Source organism: Dermacentor variabilis, chromosome 2 (genome assembly GCF_050947875.1).
Source record: "Dermacentor variabilis isolate Ectoservices chromosome 2, ASM5094787v1, whole genome shotgun sequence".
NCBI lineage: Eukaryota > Metazoa > Arthropoda > Arachnida > Ixodida > Ixodidae > Dermacentor > Dermacentor variabilis.
The window spans coordinates 243139665-243160803 of NC_134569.1; positions in this window are offsets into that span (position 1 = coordinate 243139665).

The following is a 21139-nucleotide window of genomic DNA, read 5'->3' on the forward strand; positions in this document are numbered from 1 at the left end:
ATCCACCTTAATCTTCCTTAACGCACTCTAATCAACCTTAATCCTCCCTAATCCACCTTATGTCAATCACTAATGATTCATTATTTGGGTAATCATTCTCCTATACACGGGTGGACATGCTTTGGGTCACCTCTGGCCTTCCTGGGTCACCTGATACTTCCAGTTTACAACACGACTTTGAAACATAGAGATCTAAAGGCATTCGCCTTAAAACTTAAAAAAAACTCAATGTTGACTAGCTAACGCTCATCACCTGCAATACCATGGGTATACTTGCCACTCATTTTTTCAGGGCACAAAGCAGAATCTATAATGCTGCACTTCCGACTGAATAACAACAGTTAGGGACGTGCGAGGTGGTGGAGCCGCCCCAGAATATTAAGCATACTGAGGACAACCGCAACAAAAGCGCTGATGAGCAGGCCGGAAGAATGAAAAAAAGAAGCAGCATTACCGGATGCTTTGCTACGAGCTATGAGAAAGACACCTAAGCTCGCAAACAACGCTGTTGTTTGTCGGAACAAAATTCTTTCGGCCAATGTCATGCCCCCACTGCTTCCTGCGCAAGCCGTCACGCTTTCCTTGCGGTATCATAAAAACGGCATAACCATCGCTAGCACATAGAGCAAGAAACACAGCGTACAACGTTCGCGACGCCGAGCTAAAGCGCCGAGCCAGCCGTGCTCAGGAGGAAAATGGCGCGAACAAAAAAGAAGAACACAAGCAAAACGGAAGATCCGCGCGTTTACGAGGGCAACGGCAGGGAGACCAATCGTCGTGCAGAAAAACGGGGGCAAAACTGGTTGCCGCGGGGGAACGCGCAAGAGGCGAGGAGAAGGCGAGGAGGTTGCGCGGTGGCGGCAGAGTTCAAAGAGTGTCGCTACTTTCAAATTATCAAGGGACTTTATGCTCGCAGCCGCAGGCGCGCCCTCTCGTGTCGCCTGCTGCCACCACCGTTTTGCCGCGGTGCTCGCGACGGCGTCCTTCTGCGATACGCGTATGCTGTTGGCGCCCGATAAAGCTTCTGAAAACTAGAGTTGCACGCGAAAAAATTGCAAGTTTACGTTTTTAAGAAAAAGATTACAGTGGAATTATCCTGATCTGCAAGAGAAGCATGCTAAACGCACTGTGAACATATATGTTTTAGTATAACTCAGCAATATGTCCAAAACTGGAAGTCATGAATGGTGCTTCACATTTACATAAATCAGCTTGGTCAGATTTTATGAACATGGCTTGTACTTCCATTGTGCTCTGTGGGTGTGGAAGCATCCTTTTGTAAAACGTGTCTTGGTTCGTTTGGACTTTGCCACCAGTGACGGCATATATTAGTACATTTATGGCACTTTGCTCTAAGGATGGAGTTCTTGAGAGATTTCAGCAGTGCCCAGTGCTTAGACTAATTATGCTGCACTGTGAATTTCACTACACTACAATTGCCCCAAATTGCTAGCTTACTGACATTCACTACAGTTCACTGAGCTTGTAGTTTCAGTGGCCTTGATATGATTTTCAGCTACTTCGACATGCAACTTACGTAACTTGCATTGTTTGACGACTGTGAGTAGATTTGATAATTAAATAGGGCAGTGGCCTTAGCATTTTCTAATGCAACCTGAACAGTGCCATCTGTTGTATCGTGTCAATGAATGGTGGATATTAAGGAACAAGTGTAGTGGCTGATCATGGATTGAACTGAATGTATCAATCTGTCAAACAAGTATATGTAACTATGAACAGCATTTACAAAAGTTCGAAGATAAAACTGAAAGTCTGCCTTCCTGCTTGCAGGTCTCAAGGAACTGGCCATCGGGCTCTACCGCAAGGGTATAGTTTCCCCGAAAGCGAAGAATTGTCGGTGAGTGGCAAATCTAATAGCGGTAAGAGTTCTATTTCAGCCCGTTCGCAATCAATAACGGCCTTGTGGCGCGAGAGAAAATCCTAGCCGAGGATAACGTCACTACAGCACGAGGAAAGTATGATGAATTCCACGGCGTATAGAACGTTGGCCATGACAACACGAGCAGTGCAAGCCGCGAAATGGTGAACCTTCTGAGCGCTGTGCGTGCGGAGAGACAGTAAAGACAGGGGCGTTGTTACTTTGCGAAGTAAGCGGCAAACGTTAGCGTTCATAACACATATGGCGGCTTTAGTGTCCACGAGTGCAGATGCACGATCACCGTGAACAAGCACTTCAATTGCGTTCTAGGGACTGCCGTGAGGACTTTGACATTTCGACGTTGCCGCAGCCCTTTTCCCTCTTGGACTGTGACGATTAGTTTTCCTCATCCCAAGATAGGGGGCGAGATCGCATCGACAGCGAGTGACGGCGTGGTGAAGGTGAACGACGGGTAATTGCAGTCGGGCACTATGTCGGCGACATAGCCGAGGGGGGGAGGCAAATATTGATGGTTGGACTGACTTCTCACGTGTGGTGTGGCGCTGGGCGGCGGCACACGATTACAAAAACGTGAGACGTGATCGGCATAGCCGCAGGGAAAGCATATTGGTCGGTCGTCGGGAGTACGCCACCGGCTTGCCAGAGCAGCAGCACCCAGCCATGCCACATTACGCGTTGTACGGGGCGGCGGCTGACATGATTGCACGGAGGGATGCAGTCAGGGTCTAGGCACCAAGTCGGCGTAACGGAAATGCATGCTTGGAGAGAGTGGCTCTGTCTTCGCGACGACGTCAGGGCAGCTGAGTGGTGCAGCCGGAAGAAGATGTTTGCTCTGGTCTGGAAAGACCTCGGCGAGTTCCTGCTCGACCGCGCCATGGAGCAGAGGCATAAATTTCAATTCAGGCTGTTGGAAATGCGGAAGCTCAGCGAAGGTATCAAGGAGAGCTAGAGTGAGCAGGGCATCACTGAAGCGGTTTTCGCAGCAGCGGCCTGCACTAACATGTCAGCCATGTCAAAATCGGCCGTGACGAACCACTTACCACGCCTTAAGCCATAATCAACGGCACTGAACATTTTTATTATTGAAAGCTTCGCCCGAGGCATTCTTGAAAGTAGCACTCCTGAGAATACCACCACGCGCAGCAACAAAATGACAATGGCGCCAGGCACAAGCCGTCCTGAAACGACGGAGGGAGGGAAGCATTTTTCACGACTGCAGTAGGTCACCTGTCTCAAAACGGACAGACCGGAGCATGCTGAGACGTTAAAATACTGATTTTTAAATACCTAAAGATTTCTCTGCCCACTCAACGAGAAAAGTCGTCGCTGTCTCTGACGCTTCCACTGCCTAAAGAAAATGTTGTATTAATAAAAATAAATCAACGAAACTGAAAGAAATCACATGGTTAAAAACATAAATAAGCAATAATGAACTTTGAACCTGCTACTTCTTCATTCAAGGTCAGGAATCTGAGTCACTGCCCTACCAATCCGTTCCTGCAAGGTGGCAGAAACCATCACGTGTCTATCGTGTATCGTAACCACAGCAACGCAGTGGCGCAGGTGGTGTGATTTCGCAACTGTAGCAGACATTCAGTGCATCAGCGGCAGTATAGGTTACTGCGGAAACAACTCAAGGAGACACATAAGGACGATCGGGGAGCAGCAACAATGGTTAATGGATTATGACGGCGATGATGAAGCTACAGCTACAAAATACGAAGAAAAAAGCTTATGCTGCCAGTAGTGGCGCTACGGGCAGCATGACGACGTCATTTTATGCTGGTCTCGTTAAGATCACGGCGTTGCAAGTACGTTTCTGCACTTCTCTATACGAATTTCATGGTGTTTCTCGCCATTATAGCAAACAGCAGCATAGAACGATGAAAAGCGGGAGATTAGTAGCAAATGCTTACGCAGGCGGCATATAACTCTCAAAGGAGTTTCTGCGCGAATATTATTTCGTTTTTCAAGCATGACTGAGTGGCGTCGCCTGGTGGGAGAATCTGCACTACGCGTAGGATGACCGCCGTGATACCGTCACCTTAAAGTGCGGCGCATACCCAGTAGTGGATAGTTAGGGTTATATACGCAGAGACCCAAGTTGGTGTACAATACGTCCATAGGAGAGTGGTACATACTCAGTGTCACTTACCCAGCGATCCAAGTTTGCGTTAAAGAAGTTGATTGATGAGTAGAACATATCTGCTGCCACATACCCAGTGACCCATCTTATCGTCAGATAGGTTCATTGAAGAGCGTCACAAGGTACCAAGTGGCATCTATCCACTGAGCGAAGTTGGCGTGAAAGAGGTTTATTTAACAGAGGCACAGAGTATCACGTACTCAGTGACTGAATTTGGTTCGACGGTTTTATTTGAACCCGGTTTCCACAGCACAGCAGCCCGATGCTCTACCGATTGTGCCAGGGGTCTCTAAACATATTATGCATTAGCATTCGTAAGGTACCTAACGCACTACCAGATTACTCGCCGTGGTTGCTTAGTGGCTGTGATGTTGGGGTGCTAAGCACGAGGTCGCGGGTTCGAATTGCAGCCATCGCGGCGAAACGAAAACGAAAAAGCAGGACCATGTCGTATGGGCTCAGGCTGGGTCCGACTTGAAGATTTTCTTTAACGGAGTTGGATACCTTATCATGCGATGATCCATCAAACGCGGTGCGTACTTTTGTATTGACTCCATCTTTGCGAACCACTGCTAGGTAAGGTATATCAGAATCAGTTGTATTTTCCTCAAGGAAAGGAAAAATGGACCCCAGACAAAAAGCTTCTCATTGAGCAGCTTGACGAGGCCTGAGGACCTACAGGCAGTGGCAACAGCGGCAAAACAGCAGTGTATGCGTACACCCATACTAGAAGGAAAAGAAAGCAACTCGAGAAATAAAGCTAAAAAAAAAGAAGGAAACTGTTCGCACCAAGCTGTGAAGAACGAGAAACAAGATATTTACGTATACATACACCAATAACAAACCAATATTGTACACTGACATGTTATATTCACACGTACACACGCAAACACCCGTAGAAGTGGCGCGCATACGCCCCTATATATAAAAATATGTACACCTACATATACATTTGCATATGCACGTGTACATGGCATATATACACACACCATTCAAGTGCACATATGTATAACTTTAAGTTAAATATTTTATGAAGAATGAGCTGTTACAAAAACGGAAAGCGACAAAAGAAGTGAAATTAGACAATGCCTGCAAAATAATTCCACACTAATCCACACAAAAGAACGCACAACGTCGAATGTAAACTGCATGATATAAATTTGTTGCCGATTAAGCTATACTGTTTAAAAAGTATTCAATTCAAGCACGTTTATTTATTGCGAGGCCATCAATTAAGGTTGTATTATTGTGCAGGGTGTGAGGTATTATATACTTTAAAATTTGTTGACCGTAATTCGTTCGAGTTTTGGGAAGACACCACTTTTCTAATTGTCGAGTGTTAGCTGCCGGTACACGTTCCTTGAGCGCTGGTATTTTGATAAGGGAGTTAGTACGAAACGTGGTTTTAGTGATGAATAAAAAAAACAATAATGTGCGGTAGCATAACACTGATGCGCAGAATTCTTAACCGAATAAAAAGCGGTTTGGAGTGTGCACAGTACTCTTCGTCTGCAATGACACGAATCGTTTTCTTTTGCAGGCTCACAATTCTATTCATGTTAGTCGGTGATGCCGTGCCCCAAACAAGGCGACAATATGCAATGTGTAATTGAAATAATGAAACATATATCTGTTTTTTAATGTGGACTGCAAGAATGCCACGACACCGGGAAAGTGCTCCAACAGCTTTAGATAAACTTAGGGATACGTAATTATTGTGTTAAGCCCATCGAAGGTGCTCATCAAATACAACACCCAGTGTTTTATGGTGGCTAGTGACCTCAATAATATTATTGCCTAGGTTAATGGTTAAGTTAGTCCCTATGTGACGATTTATAGCGTGGAATATAACAGCTTTTGACTTAGTTGTATTTATTTTGAGATTGTTTAATTTAGACCAATTTAAAATGCTGTTTAGGGCGTTGTTTGCTTTTGAAATTATTTCTGTAGCCGATAGGCCAGGGATAAATAGGCAAGCGTCATCGGCAGAAATTACAAAATCAGCTTCTGTCGAAATGGTTATCACATCGTTTATATAGACATTGAAAAGAAAAGGTCCTAGTATGCTGCCCTGGGGGACGCCAGATTTCAGATAGCGTTCGGATGAAGAAAAACCGTCTATATTCACTATTTGTTCACGGTCTTTAAGATATGAACTAAAATTTTGAAGTGTCCTTCCCCTAACGCCGTACTTGTTTAACTTATCTAAGAGAATATTATGGTCTAGACAATCGAAGGCCTTACTGAAATCCACAAAGATTCCTAGTGTTACGTGTTTGTTTTCAATATTCTGTAAATAATTTCTTTTTGGACTAATAAAGCTGATTCTGTAGAAAAACCTTTACGGAAGCCGAATTAAGACTGTGATATTAACTGATTAGCATCAAAGAAGTTCTGCAAACGTTTTAGTCGAACTTTTTCTAGCACTTTCGAAAAAAAGAAGTAGAATAGAGATGGGGCTATAATTACTCACGACGTTTTTCGAGCCTGACTTGAGAACGACTGTAACCTTGGCCACTTTCATTCTTGCAGGGAAAACACATGAGTCTAGTGAAAGTTTAATGACATGACACATAGGTAGTGCAAGCAAGTCAGCAACAAACTTTACTGGTTTAATTGTGAGGCCTTCTACATCAGAGCTGGAATTATTTCTTAAGGACCTGAGAACGGTAAATACTTCTGATGGATCTGTTGGACTAAGAAATACTGAGCTGGTTGTTTTACTTGAAAAAAAGAACCCGCATCTGCGTTATATTTTGCTGTTGCTTCCTCGGTGAAGAAGTTGTTAAAGCCATCGGCTAATAGTACGCCGGATTTTGGTGACCCGTCGATAATCAATTCGCCAATGTCATTCGATACATTTCTATGGTTAATTACCTCATTTATTGCACGCCAAAGTAGCTTTGAGTTATGCTGGTTTCCAGCGAAAATTACCGAGTAATAGTCGTGCTTGGCTTTGCGCAAGTCATTATTTCATTTGTTCCTAAAATGCTTAAACACAACGTAATCATTGGGATTTCTGGTTACCAAAAAACTGTGGCACAGGCGATCTTCTTTTTTAATCATGTTGAAAAGGCTAGGGGAAACCCATGGTTTCTTATTTTTTGGGGTGATTGTCTCCTTTTTAATGGGAAACTTAAGTCATAAATCACTTTAAATTTATCAATGAAGGCATTATAAGCCTCATCCACTGAACGATAGTTGAGACATTGTGTCCATGGTGTCTCACTTATCAGTCGCCTGAATGATTGCGAGAATGATGAACGAGAATACTCTCTAAAAGAACGGTGTCGGATGCTACCTTATCTGGCGAGCCTTCCTTCAGGATGCCTTAATGGATTCGTCACACCACTCCATGAGTCTGGCATCGGTGTTCTACTTGTGTACTATTTTCCGAAGTAAGTAAGTAAGTAAGTTACGCCTTTGGTGTGGTAAGTATAGGTGCGGTCTTCATGGGATCACGACTTCATACAATGGGTAGTTCCTTTTGATTTCAGACATTGCTTCAATAACACATCAACGAGCAAGGATTCTTCTTGAGCCTTGGTACCAAATCTTTCAATCTGCAAGAACAGAATCAGAGCTTTTAAAATTTATGAAGGCTGGGGCTTTTTTCGCAGCGCAATAAGCCTGGAACAGTGGAAAACATTCGATGACTGTGACAGCGGGCCCTTCGCTGTACAACCATGCCTTGTCCCAACGGCTTTTAACGTCTTGGTCTAAGGCGGAGGGTTGCCTGTTGCTATATACCAAGGCTTCACAATGATTAAACATCCAGTCTTGTGCCCGTATTCTTAAACGCCCCTTACCTCAGTGAGGAGGCCTTAACTGTTTGACCACATCTTATTACATATTTTCAAACGCTTCTTACTCGCTTAGAGAAATTTTGAGAATTTCGTGGAATTCGGGTTACGAGCAACTGACTATGTGTAGAGTGACGTGTACAGCTATCCGTCGCCTTCTGCGAGGAACTTGTGAACAGTTATTCAACGAACAAGTATTTCGTACAAGATATCGGTTAGAAGAGCAGTCTGTTGCATTGATACTGAAACAGCTGTGGCTCAACAAAATTGATGCGATGCTAGAGAAGACAGCCTCTTCCATCGGCGTTAAAGCTCATAACACTCCGATTCTACGCGACCGGGGCGATGCAGACTGTTGATGGTGACCTCGCGAGCGTGTCGTAGCAGTCTGTGAGCAGGAGCTTCTGCGAGGCGACACAAGCAATCAGCGTGGCGATGTTCCCCAAATACGGCTCATTCTACCTGGTCACCGGCCAATGCACATCGCATCGCATCTGGCTCTGCTAATCCACCCTCGACCACCCGAAATTTTCGACTATGGGCACGAAATCGTGCACCCTTCCTGTCCGGCAAGTCACCAGGTTTTACCTGAAACCAATATTTCCGGGTGTTGTATCTATCTTTATTGTTTCAGTTTCGTTCTTTCAGTGTACATATCGTCGTCGTCATTTAATATATGTTTTGTTATATAGGTGGCTCGTCGACAACGAATAAAGGTTGATTGTACTACCGTGAGTAATATCAGCGCAAACGCGCGAATGCGCGGCAAAGAGCCTGAAAACCGAGTCAGAGCGATACGCGGATGGGGCTGTCGAAAACAGAGGGGAAAGAGGGACGCTCTTCCGCTAATTGTTGGCACTCCCACCATGCCTGCGTTTGCCGGAAAGGCAGCTTACATCGCTTTCCTGGCCGCCGATAGCTGATAAGACGTTTGGGTGCAAAGTAAGGTATAGCGAGTAATTTTTTCCTCAGTCATGTTTTCTTTTTATTAGAGTGCAGCTCTTAGGCATCTGTTCTGAATTTAGCGTAAGGTAGTTTCCGATATGCCTACGAGCTAAGTGCCCCCACGTAGCTGGGCAGAATCAAGGTAATGTTGTTTGCCATCATTTGGTGATACTCAAATAAATATTTCATTCCGCCTAATTAGATCATTAGTTTTAGAGATCAACCATCTTCTCAAATATTACAATTAGATGAAAAGTGACAATGAGAAGATTGTAGAGCGACACGAAAAACTTCCGATACAGCTTTCTGTTGCTGAATACGTGCTACATAAAAGTGTTTTTCCGAGCGTGAAAGAAGCCTGCGATAGATGCAAAGTGCCTCGAGCGGCCAGTCGCGCAACAATTTTGCGTGCATTTGCGGGCGTTGGCACAAGGAGCAGAAGTACCCGCGGACGCCAAGGCCGAGGACACGGAGGACCATTTTAAAGTCGCCCTTACGGCACTGGCGCGCTATTCGCAAGCGCTATGGATGGAGTGGAGCGGCCCCGGCTTCGACGAAGACACCTTTCAAGCATTTACAAGCGGTCTTCGAGACCTTGCGTTTACTTGCAGTTTTTGTAGTGCAACCGATAACATGATTCGAGACCAAATATTGAAAGGCACTTCACGGACAACACGTGAACGCACGCTTTATGAAGGGCCTTCACTTACGCTGCAGCGAGCTATTGACATCGAGAAGTAAATACACGCATAGCTTTGTGAACAATACTGAACGTCTGCGGAAAAGGTCACACTCTCCGCAAGGAATTTGCTACCTGCGTGGCTCGTCATCACTTATGGCTAACTCCTCTGGATGGCCGGAGAAAAACAAGCGTTGCCGCTCTTGTGGAAAAATTCATCACTTTTCAAGCGTGTGCAAATCGAAGAAAAATATGCCGTTCGAGAACCGCAGGAGACTAACGCCGTCACGGTCCTTCAAATCGCTGATAGCAATGCCTCGGCGAAAGATATTCGAGGGTACATTTCTATCGGGAAGATAAAACAATGCTTAGTTTTTACAAAGGCGCTACAGTTTCTTTGCTAGGTGACGAGCACTAACACGGATACTTAGCCAACATGCACTCGTTAGGACCACTGACCGCCAATTTGTTTAACTACTCCAGAGAACAAATCAAGTTGAGTGGTTGCCTTCTTGCTGACGTATCTTATAAGGGAAACAGAGCTAGTGCGGCATTTCATGTCACAGCCAAGGGCACATTGCTGCTCGTACTTGACTCGGTTCGGAGTCTAGGTGTCGCTATCAATGGTTTCACCTTGAGTTGCTGCCAGGTAATGTGCGCTGACTCGCTGCCTTCAGAATTCATGCACCAGTTTGCGCATTTGTTCACGGAATAGCTAGGGCTTGCGAAAGACTTTCTCGACCATGTTAGGCGCCATTTGTTCGTAAAATAGTCGTCGGTAAGCTCCAGCGCCTACCGCTCACGCTACGACAACAGGTATCAGCAGAGATGCAACGTCTGCTGGCCGAGGACATAATTGAACACGTCCAAGCATAGGAGTGGATTTCACCGATCGTCGTTGGAAGAAAGAAGGACGATCCAATCAGGCTGTGTGTGAACCTGCGTGAAGTGAACGAGGCAGTAATTGCCGATACTATTCGTCTCCCGCATGCAGAGGAACTACTTAATGAATTAGCGGGAGGGAAGTGCTTTTCTAAACTCGACCTAGCATCGGCATACCACCAGCTAGAACTGACTCCGGAAAGTCATGAATTAACCACCTTTGCTTTAAGAGAACGTGTTTTGGCCTTGTATCTCCCCTTGAGCCTTTCAGAACATGATGCACACATTTTCAGAGATTACAAAGCTGTGCTTTGTTACATTGATGATGTGATTGTGTGGGGCAAGACACGTAAAGAGGACCACAAAAATTTACATCAGGTGTAAACACCCATCAGTCATTCACGTGTAAAGCTCAACCATAAATGTAGATTTGCTGTTTCTGAACTATTGTTTTTAAGGCACAGGGTGGGGAGCTCAAAAGGGCTGACTGAATTGTAGTAAAAAGTTCACGCCATTCTCAAGGTATCTGCTTCTTGCAAACTTGCCCCTTTGCGGTCATATTTAAGTCTCTTAAGTCTCACGGGTTAGTATGCGCGGCTTGTGCCTCGATTTGCGGATCTTCTCGAGCCGTTTGGAAGGCTCGTGCGGTCGGTAAACCGTTCACCTGGAATGTTGAGGCTGAGCGTAGCATCCAGCTCGTTAAGGCAGCATTGTATTGAAGCCCACTAACACACATGTTCAAGCTAGACTTTCCCGCATCAGTCGCCACTATTTCGTACGCATCGAGCTTCAAGACTGCTTTGTCCATGCCGTTTAAGAAATCGTTTATTCACTGTCCTGCATTCTTTTTCTGTGTATGTACGACTCCTTTCAGTAGCGCCTACTGGTCTTGAAACTATGTAAAATAAATAAATAAATAAATGTTACGCCAGATGCTTCTGATAAGGGACTGGGTGCCGTTCTTCAACAGCACGAAGGTAACAGTGTACGCACGGTGGCCTTCGCATCGTGTGCCTTGACTCCTGCTGAACGGAAGTACTCCGTTGGGGAACGCGAGGCTCTGACTTGCTTTTTCGCGTGCGAGGGCTGGCATGTCTACTTGTGGGGTAGAAAATTAGAAGGCACCGGTGACGTTACTGTCAGCTGCTGGTACAGGATGCAGTCCTTTGCGGATATCCAATTAGTCAGCTCGGGTTTTGTATTACAACTTCGACATATATTACCAAAAAAGATGCCGTTTCACGCCTACCTCTTGAGTGTGATTAGCAGCAGCCAATGCAGGAAGAAATTATGTGCATTGTATCAGAGTGCCTAACAAAGGAACGGCTACAGGTGGCCATGGCTGCAGAAAGCACGTGGTACGTGGCTGAGCTCGTGGGAAAGCTTTGCCAGGAGAAATAATAGCGTACTTTACCGTATGGGAATAGCTTTCTGTCCTTGGTGGCCTTTTGTTGCATGGCGAGCCGGTAGTTGCTCTGAGTGAATTAGCTTCGCTTCTTGTTGGTTTTGTGCACGAAAGGCACCCAGGAATTTTAAAGACGAAGCAGATATGACGTGATCTTACTGGCGGCCCCATTTGGGCAAGCAGGTAGAAGAAGCAATACATTTCTGTCATATCTTCCAGGCCGCAAACAAGTCCGCTAAACCGTCTTTTGCACACCTGCAGCCGGTGAGGTTTGCGGCACTATAAAGACAGAAGATAGCAATGGATATAGTAGGACCGATTGACTGGGCCCCTTCATACTGTAGGTAGGAGATATCACTGATGCATTATCACTCCAAGTGGCCTGGACTTGCTTTTCTCTCTACATTGACGACAAAGTTAGTGATCGAGTTTTGGCAGGCTGTGTTAAGCCGAAAAGGCTATCCTGAGGAAGTTGTCACAGATAATGGGTCTCAATTTAACAAGCTAATATTTGAAGCATTCTTGAAAGAGAGGGGTATTGCGAATCATTTTTATTCTCTGTACTATCTACAATGAAACGGTACGATTGACCGTTTCAATCGCGTGCTCAAAGATTTCATGCTGGTTGCCCGATTGAAACACGGCCCCTCCAGGCTGCAGTTGATATCTCGGAATATGCATGTGGACGTGTCGCCTACCTAGGTGCTCCATGGGCCTCATCCAAAGATAAAAGTCAATGTAGTATATTTGCCGACGTGAGTAGGAGTCCCTGTCGGTTCGAATGAAAAAAAGTTCCTGCAAGGATTAAGGCCAAGCAGAGGTATGCAAAGCAATGGTCGGGCAGGAGACGAGGTGAGAAAAAAACCAGCCTTTCGTGTGGCGGACATTGTTCGTGTGCGCAAGCCAAAGGCGGTGGGAAAGCGTCGGTAAGCTCCATGGGACTTTCCAAGATTGTAGAAAGAAAAGGCAAAATAGGCTTTTTGATGAACAATGGCCGTTGGTGGAATGCGTGTAAACTAGTTCAGGTTCCGCGCAAGCGATCAGAGACAACAGAACACTGGGCATTGGAATTGCCTCGTCGTGATTTCTCGGGTACCACTGTGCCTGAAAGCCGCGTAGATGGTGCCGGCGCTGAAGAGCGTGAACTGTTACGATCTCTTGACATAAGGGCTCAAGTTAATTAAGAAAATGGCGGCTGCTTTTGATCATACGAGGGAGCAAGCCTTGCGTCGCAAGGCTAGGGTACGCCGACCACTAGAAAGATTTGGGTTCTGTTGACCTGAACAATAGGTATTGGGTTATATTGTTGTCCCGAATTACTATGCTGCATTTTCAAGCGCGAGGCGAGGCTGTATAATTCTTGGTTGTTTCAGTTTCGGTCTTAAAATGTACATATCGTCATAGTCATTCATTGTGTTCTGCTATATAAGTGGCTGGACTCTGAAAAATAAAGATTGATGTACATGCAGCTCTTGCGTGGTCCAGTGTCATGCGTCCTTCCTCGGACACAACAACGGGCTTGGCTCTTTCGTCAGCCTGAGGGCCGTTTGAAATCCCTAAGCGGTGGTCACCGCGTTAAGCCTAAACGAGACAGCGGCATGGCGAACGCGGACGTCGCGTCAGCACCCGACACACGTCGCAACGCAACTCCCTGGGTAGGAGCCCGAGTCGCCTAAATGGCTGCCACCGGACAGGCCAACTCGCTGCATGGATGTTGAAGACTTGGAGCCCAAGCGTGAAATCAGGCCCTGCGACTACCAACACGGCCTGAGCGGGACAGTCGACGCGTCTAGTGATCGACACCCTCAGCCACCTGTCCCTCACGCACCATGGTACCGGGTGCTCGACGCTCGCCGATTGAGGGTGGTCGCCGAGGAGCCCTCCAAGACACCACCCGCCCCATTCTATTATCGCGAAACCCGACACGGCCCCGACTGCCGCGCCTCTTCGCAGGGGACCACGAGTTCGTTCTCCGAATAAGAGGAGGCAAGTCACTACAACACGAAGCGGTCTTACCGCTGCGATGCAAACCGCGCTCTGAGCCCCGCTCCATCCGGAGGCGCAAATACGAGTACGCAAGGCAGGCTCGAAGTTGAGAGTATGAAGGAAGCCCGTCTGGTCGGGATGATGCATACTTAAAAGGATGAGGTCTGCACACCGACCAAAAATGGTTTAAAAAAGTTATTTACGTTTCGGCTCCCCCATGGGAGCCTTGTTCACAATGAAAGAAGCGGCAGAGCTGGCGCCCTTTTTTATGTGCGTCTCAAAACGTGATTAAGGCACCTGGCATACATGGGCGGCAGATGTGCATGACCTAGGTGTGCATGACCTAGGTAGGCTACTAAAATTTTGCCTATCAAATACGTATTTCACGTTCCAGAAGAAATTTTATCGGCAAGTACACGGAGCAGCAATGGGTGCGTCGATTTCGGTCACAGTAGCTAACCTAACCATGGAGGCTATCGAAGCTCAAGCGTTGTCCTCGTTCACACCGGCACCTAAAGTCTTCTTCAGATATGTTGACGTCTGTTTCAGTATTTTGCAAAGGAAAAACCTTGACCCTTTCACGGCTCACTTAAACAATATACAAGCAGCAATCAAGTTCACCGTTGAAGTGTAATCTCAATAGCAACTGCCGTTCCTGGACACCCTTGTGCAACGAGATGGGCCAAACCTGTTATTCAAGGTCTTTAGGAAGCACACTCACTCGGGCCGCTACCTAAACTACAGATCGGTGCACCCTGCTTCGCAAAAGAGGTCTGTTGTCGGCTCTTTTCTTCGTCGGGCAAAAAACGTGTGCACAACAGCGGAAGACCACATGGCGGACAATGCACTTGTTCGGAGGGAATTAATGGCTTGTGGATACCCTGAGTACGTCATTGACTCAGTAGGGCGCCAGCTGGCTCGCACAGTACCCACCCAGCCTGGACCCCCCAAAAGACGGGCTTCGATTCCGTACGTCCCCGGCATAAGCGAGACTGTTGCACGCGTCCTGCGGTCATATGACGTGCAGGCTGCGCACGTGCCCTCCCGGAAACTTAGACACGAGCTCGTGCATGTGAAAGACCCTTTGGAAGAAGACAAGTTCCTAGGCGTGGTGTATGTAATTCCGTGTGCGGACTGTCGGTATGTCTACGTCGGTGAAATCGGCAACTTCAAAACAAGACTTAAGCAACACATGAATGACGTCCAGAAACGACACGTTGCATCGAATGCCTTGGCCGAACACTACGCAGCCACATCACATAAGATTAACTGGGAGAAATCTCGTGTGATTGCCAAGGAGCGAAATCATTCTTCGCGTCTTTATCTTGAGTCCCTAATCATCCAAACCACGGCGCACACTCTTAATCGCAACGAAGGCAATCTGCCGCCCATGTATGCCAGGTGCCTTAATCACGTTTTGAGACGCACATAAAAAGGGGCGCCAGCTCTGCCGCTTCTTTTATTGTGAACAAGGCTCCCGTGGGGGAGCCGAAACGTAAGTAACCCTTTAAACCATTTTTGGTCGGTGTCCAGACCTCATCCTTTTAAGTATGCAAGGCAGGCTCGTACCCAGGATTCTTGCTCGGAGGAGACCCAACCCAAGTTAACTTTTCTATGAAAATGAGGGGCGGGAAAGGGGGTGGAGTACCTTTACTAGTACTAACGTGAGTAATGCCTAATATTCGCCGTAAAGATGCGTAAACCCCCAAAAGGGAAATCAAACTCGGTGTATCTCACATGTATGCTTGTGAGATGCACCCCTCTTTTACTTGACAATCAACGAACTCCATCAAATGTACTCGCGCAGGAAAGAAGCACAGTAAGAACACTGCCAAGAAAAAGTAAACAAGCGAAGGTATAAAATAAAGATTTCTGCGAGTGTCTTTTGAATTAGCTCTGGAAGAAGTATATATAGAAATATATATTGTGGAACACAGTTCCTTTGAATCCATCGTTTACTCCTCTAACAAGTGCATCGGCGGCAATATGTTAAATTAAATAGAAAGCTATTTCTCCCATCATGCCTTCCGGGTAAAAGTCAGCAATGTACTGCCACGTCCTTTTACGCAAGAAACTGGTGTACCACCGAGAGACGGGCTCAGTTGCACATTCTTTATTGTTACGATGACAACACTTCGTGCTTCCTTACCACCGGCCATTTTGTATTCCGTCTACGTGGATGACATTCAAAAAGTTTTCAAATCTTGTAACCTCGCAGTGTGCGAGAGACAGGTACAGCATGGCTTGGACAAAGTGTCAAACTGGGCAGAGAAGAATGGATTTAAAATCAATCGTCACAAAAGTTATTGTTTTCTCTTTGCTAGAAAGAGAGCCCTGATTCCGGATCCTTGCTCAGAACTGTGTGGGCAAGAAATACCTGAGAACAAAGAACACAAATTCCTAGCATGGCCATTTGTTGGGCGTGTTGGTAAACTGAAAGCATATTTAGCGCCAGCAAACAAGGACGGAAGGGAGACGACACCACCATAGCGCATTGTGGTGTCGTCTCTCTTCCGTCCTTGTTTGCTGGCGCTAAATATGCTTACAAATTCCTAGGTGTTATACTTGGCTCCAGGCTTACTTTCATTCCACATATAAAATATCTTAAAGCAAAATGTCTAAAAACAATGAATCTAATTTTTTTTTCATTTATTTTGTTGTTTGAGACATACAGCTGTCTCAGGGGCTGCAGCAAAAGGCAATATTCTTGCCTGACAAAGGCTGCAGCACCCAAAGCATGTCGACACTCTGAAGCAAACAACAGCACAACAAGTGTTACAATTTTCGAAATATGATAACATATAAAAAACGATTAACAATTCGAATCTCGATCAGAACATGTTAAAAAGGAAAACAAAACAGTAACATTGTAGTACATAAGGAAGTTATACAATAAAGCAGCGAAGAAAATACGTTTTAACAGATTTCTTGAACCTCAAGCTTGATTTCGTGGTTTGTAATTGTTCCAGAATTGTGGGATTATTGTTAAGTAAGGTTGATATTTGAAAGTGTAATGCCTGTTTCCCGTAGTTCGTGCCAGTAAGCGGTATAGAGATTGGGTCATGTCTGAGATTATACGGAGTTTCTTTGGTGGCGAAGGTCTGATTAAACTGTATGTGATCAGCCTGACGGAGACGGAACGCCTCGAGCGATAGCTTATGCAAAAATAGGTGGTCTATATGGAGTATGCCAAGCTTATCAAAAAACGGTTTAGTGTGTGCAAGAACAGGTAGGTTACAAACTGCCCTTACGGCTCTTTTTTGCAGCCTATATAGTGACATAAGGTTAGTTTTGGTAGTAGTTCCCCAGACCAGAAGAGAATAGTGTAGACGAGAGTGTATTAGTGTGTAATATAGCTGTTTCTTTAAATTCGTTGGAATAAGATGCTTTAACATGTTCATCATTCCCGTCGCTCTACGAATGTCAGCTCTGAGGGTCTCCACATGAATGGACCAATACAGGTTTTCGTTAAACCATACGCCTAAAAATTTTACGCACTTCGTATTTTCTATAATGCGCCCCCCAAAATTTAACTCGTAGTGACCCATCAGCTGCTTTCCTTTTGGTCTAAATATGACGTACTTTGTTTTTTCGCAGTTCAGTTGTATTCTATTTGAATTTAGCCAACAGTTGAGGTCCCCCATCCATCTATTGGCTACGTTAAATGCTTCTTGAATGTTATGATCGTAGAAAAAAACGCTGGTGTCATCTGCATACAAAGTTATGCACGGTGTGTTTGGGATGTTAACAACATCATTGATATAGAGAAGAAACAAAGTTGGGCCTAGGATTGAGCCCTGAGGAACACCGCAGTTTAAATCAAGAAGTTGGGACTTAGAATCTTTTAGGCTAACAAACTGTTTACGGGAGCTGAGATAGTTCTTAATTAAAGTATATGCTACACCTCTTACGCCATACCAGGGTAACTTTCGAAGCAAAATATCGTGATTAATAGAGTCAAAAGCCTTTCGGAAATCCAAAAACACTCCAATAGTGTAAAAATGGTCTTTCGCATGCAAAAGCGCTTGCTCAGTAGACTTTTGTTTCTGAAACCCGAATTGTGCTGTTACTATTGCTTTGTTTTTTGTCAAGTGCCCAACTATTCTTTTATTTAAGATGCGTTCAGGGATTTTAGAAAAGATAGGAAGAACTGAGATGGGTCTGAAATTATTGAGGTTATCTAACGCACCTCCCTTATGCAGTGCCGCTACTCTCGCAATTTTCATGAGCACGGGAAATTCACCAGTCGATAAGACGAGGTTGCAGATATGCGAAAGCGGGTGACATATTACTTGCGCTACACTCTTTATAGGCTTTGTACTTATTTCGTCCGCTCCGCATGCGCAGTTATTCTTTAGTGTAGATATGACGTCTGCTATCTCGGCTGGGCTTGTTGGGTACAGGAATATAGTGGGCATATCAGAACATCTTTTGTATGCTTCACATCGGCCCACAGGAGCATCGCTACACTGCGCAGCAGAAACCTGGAAATGCGAGTTAAACTTGTTGGCTAGGCATTCCCATGATAATGTTATCCCGTCGATAACTATTGACTGAGGACAGTTCGTTTTGTTGCCCGTCAATAATTCTCGAAATGTTCTCCAAAGCAGTGAGGGATTGTTTGCAGCTGCGGTGAACTTATTCTGATAGTACTCGTGTTTAGCCTTCTTCATTTTAGAGTTTGTTGTATTTCGAAGCTGCTTGTAGGTTTTCAGGACGTGTGGATCTTTCGATTTAATGAATGTTTCAAATAAATTTTTGCGGCGTTCAATTTCTTTATATAGTTCGTAGGAGACCCAAGGCTTTCTAATTTTTCGGTGCGTTTTGCGCATTTCTTTGCGCAATCCTATCCCAATCAACCTGGGGTAGCGACAGAAAGTGTTTATGAAATCTTTACAGGAGCCTAGTTCGATCACGACTGGACTATGGTGCCGTAATATCTTTCAATAGGTGAAGCGCCAATAGTGACGGCACACAATAAGAAATACAGACAGGACAAGGCGCTACTTGCAACAATTGCAAGTAGCGCCTTGTCCTGTCTGTATTTCTTCTTGTGTGCCATCACTATCGGCGCTTCACCTATTGAAAGCTATCCACCAACTAGCCCCATAACGTGTTTTACTGCCGTAGTATATCACTCTGCCGGCCCGAGCACGCTAAAGATCTTAGACCCCGTTCACCATATGGGTATCCGCCTGGTCACTGTCGCATTTAGAAGAAGCCCTGTTGAAAGTCTATATGTCGTGTCAGATGAGTGGTCAGTCCATTTTCAGAGACCGTACATAAGCATCACCTATTTTTTAAAGTTCGCTCAAATAAGGAACATCCGTGTTTCACAACCGCTAACAACTTGATATTTGAAACATTTTTTCGTAATAGACCCTCTATGAGAGTACCTTTGTCACTGCGTGTAAGAGAGCTTAGCGAAGGAATGGATATCCCAATTCATGAACATCGCTTAATGCCTCCAGCTAAGCCACTACCGCCCTGGGAGTAGTAGGTGATAGACTGTGATGTATCATTTGTACAAGTCACAAAGCACGCTTCTGACCTCGAAATCGTTATGCATTTCCGTGAACTTCAATCGAAATACTGCTGCTCCGAATTCCACACAGACGCGTCAAAATCACATTCTGGCGTATGTTTTGCTGCTGTTGGTCCCTGATTTTCTGAATGCGACGTATTGAACCCCTTAACGAGTATCTTGACTGCAGAAGCCTATGCTGTACTGTATGCAGTAAAACATACAAAGAAATTAAAACTTGACAGAGCAATAATATTCACAGACTCGTTAAGTCTTGTAAAACCACTGATTTCTTTACGAAAGTTTACAAATCCTGTTTTCATTGAACTTTACTCACTCTTATGCAGTACTTATTTATATAGACATGTAATAATATGCTGGGTACCTGGCCATAGAGCCATCGAGGGTAACGTACTAGCTGACAAAATGGCGACATCGCTGACATCACTAGCTAATCTTCCAACGACTACGGTCCCTGTCACAGATCTGAAGGCTTTCTTACATAGGAAACTGCGAAACTACTGGCAACGCATGTGGGACGCACAAATAAGCAACAAACTGCACTGTACAAAGCCACAGTTAGGTTTTGGCCCTCCGGAACAAAATCACGGCGAACAGATGTACTATTCAGTCGTCTCAGAATAGGACACACATTTGGCACTCATAATTATCTACTTACTGGAAATGAACCTCCAACCTCTGGCAGATGTGGTGAGAGGCTGATCGTCCTTCACATCCTTCTGGAGTGTCGGGAGGCCGAAGGCAAAAGAAATATTTTCCTCGGGCATACCGTTCTTACATCCCCCTTCACGCGGCTATGTTTCTTGGCCAAGAACCGCTATTGAACACGAAAGCAGCCCTCGGTATCTTAAACGATGTAATCGTATATGGTTAAGTCTCTTAAATTCGTAGAGCATCCTCGTTACGGAGGATGCCGCTGCGATAATCGTTTTGCATAGCACATGCCTTCAGGCCCTTGTGTTTCAAGGGCCCTACGGAGACAGTAGTGCTCAAGCCAATATAAACATCAGATATATTTCGTACATTGTATCATTCTTCTGCAATGGTTTTTAATGCTCATAGAACATGTGATTCTCATCGACAAAATCTTATTACATATAGATTTTACGCTCTTTCGAGCGACTATATTTAAGGCCCCTTTACAGCCACGTCACATGAAATTCATAGAACTCATAACCACACTGCGAACTCAGTACCACGGACCTGGCGCTCTTCGGCCATACCTGGCCCTTGCGCCAATGAACAAAGCACAGTCATTCATTCATTCTTAGAACTTCCTGATAAGAAACAGCAGAAAAAACACTCTAATCTAGTATCTTTCGGGAGTCTTCCAGTGACGGTCACACCGCTACGCACAATGAACACCTGCGAACACCCGCGAAGTTGTTTCCGATGCTGATCTTATGGAACTTACTGAAGCCAAATTACTGGAGGGCTGGAGCGATCAAAATGCGATCATTGTCAAGAAAATAAAGGTCAGGCGCGATGGCAAGGAGATTGAAACAAAGCCCCTAATTCTAACGTTCGCGTCAAGTATGCTACCTGAGACCATTGAGGCCGGATACATAAATATCCGATTCTGACCGTATACATCGCCAATCCTCTCCGATGCTTTAAGTGTCAAAGATTTGGCCATAGTTCGCAGAACTGCCGAGGCCACCGTACTTGCGCAAAATGTAGTGCCGAAATACACCCATTTGACAATTGTGAGAATGCTCCACACTCCGTGAAGTCTCATGGGGAACACGTCGCGTATTAGCGATCCTGTCCATCATGGAAAAAAGAAAAACAAATAGTCACAATCAAACTTAAGGAAAACATATCGCTCAAAGATGCACGCAGGCGGGT